Source organism: Penaeus monodon, chromosome 27, assembly GCF_015228065.2.
Source record: "Penaeus monodon isolate SGIC_2016 chromosome 27, NSTDA_Pmon_1, whole genome shotgun sequence".
Lineage (NCBI taxonomy): Eukaryota > Metazoa > Arthropoda > Malacostraca > Decapoda > Penaeidae > Penaeus > Penaeus monodon.
Window position 1 is genome coordinate 36,541,500 of NC_051412.1, and position 1,904 is coordinate 36,543,403.

Here is a 1,904-nt window from a genome sequence, read left to right on the forward strand (position 1 = left end):
GAGCATAACAATTAATAATACCTCTGGAAACCGCTTTTCAAGTGATGATAAATAATACAGAGAGCATGATACTTGGTAGTAATTCATGGATTACAACCATTGGACATATGTGACAGGCCCCACCCTTACGTGTATAACAAAGACTGCGGTCAGGCTTAGTAGTCTTGCATCAATCACGATAGGACTTACGGGTATCAAAGGTTCAAGGAAGGAGGTTGTCTACAGTTCCATGTCACTCACGCCGTAAAGCTTCGTCTTCCTCTAAATTTTCAGCGATTTACATGAAAAAAATCAGGATCGTCTTATACAGATTACAGGGGAGACCTCTTGTTTAGAACGTCGTCATTCTTCACTCTGTGTTTAATTACTTAGACTGCCAAATCTCAGACATGCTGCACAAACTGACATAACCCAGGTAACTATTGTATATAGTCTGTAGTCTGCAGATGTTATGCTTACAGTATGACGAGTTTAAATATGGGGGTTTGCTATCGCCTTCTAAAAAGCATCTTACTCATACAAACTTCCGTTATTTTAAAGATAAGGAAATCTATCCATGCTTACATACTTATAATTAGATATATGTAGAAACGGACATCTCGTATAACTAAAACTTGTCTATATAACAATTCTCACTTTTTGCACACATAGTTAAGCCTAAATCTCGTCGAATGTTTGTAGTTCTCAGCTTGAGAGCAACCATTCCATTTGTCTGCAACCTAAGCCTTTGATTGGTGTGCTTTGCAGCTGGGGCCCCTGACTGAGCATGGCTTGTTATCTTGAAGCGCGACCCTAATGACCGCCCCGGACCGAGCATAATAGGAGGGGCGGAGCAAAGAGGCCACGGGAAGCACATCGTGACGTCACTTGTACGGGCGAGATGGGGGGGGGGGTGTCTGGAGTGGTCTTCTTACCACTGTCCGTTTGATTTATCATTTCTTCTTTCACGGACGAAGAAATAAATACTTGGCGAGCATAGGAAATCATTGCATCAGTATTCAGTATATGTATACGAACTTATTTTTATTAATATATTTTGCTTTTTCGCATGATCCGTATATCTGTCGGAATAACAGTCATGAGTTGTGAATGATGCTCGTACAGAGTGGGCAGTTAATCTCCAAGTCAGCTATGCCAACACGTTTATTAACAAACACATAAATCGCTAAATTTCTCTGGATGTAAACCGTGCAAAATGACTGCTCGGCTTTTTTAGGTTCAGTCGAAGTCCTTAGCTCGTGTCCCGGCTCCTGACCACCCGTTCCTGACATATAAAGTCTTACCAACATACTTGCTTCCCATCATGTCAGCATTTACTTGTAAGAAACATCCAACTTAGTGCTTATTTAAAATTTCGCACGCAGCTGACTAGACAAAAAATTTCATTTAATTTCTGCCCCGTGCATGTGAGCCAATATCTGTTGCATAGTCTATATATAAGTATAATCATCCCCGCGCCACAAGATCTCTCGGCGCAACGTTCTGGCAACAGCGTCTTGGAACCTTGAGTCCGGCGGCAGGATCTCAAGTCTCGCTCACTTCGGTGCGGCGTCGCTCGCGTCCGCACTCACGCCCGCTCGCACTCACGTGAATCCGCCTCCTCCTTAGTACGCAGGTGAGTGTCCTCTCGTTAGCCTTTTGTCAGGTGACGTTTCTTTTGCATAAGTCGCCACAATGGAAGTTATTTTTTTTTTTCGGTAGACGCGAAAGTACTTGTATTACTGTTGTCTATGTTATTCTTATAATTTGCCTATGTATATGCTGTTCTTCAAGAGGTAAGTAATAGTGACTCATCAGTGTCATTGCAAATCATGCAACAGTTTCTGCTAGCCTTTATAAGATTTTATTAGTCTAGCTTGCAATACGGACACTAAAACTAGTGTGCATAGTACAGTTGATGCATA

At 42.0% G+C, this 1,904-nt stretch overlaps 1 protein-coding gene across 1 annotated transcript in view; it reads left to right on the forward strand.

The window, feature by feature from the left end:
- Positions 1-1,509: 1,509 nt before the first annotated feature.
- The window catches only part of LOC119590821 (dihydropyrimidinase-like), a gene marked incomplete in the record, with an annotated part of 98,328 nt that continues 97,933 nt past the window's right edge, over positions 1,510-1,904 (forward strand). The window contains 1 exon segment of the mRNA XM_037939574.1: positions 1,510-1,615.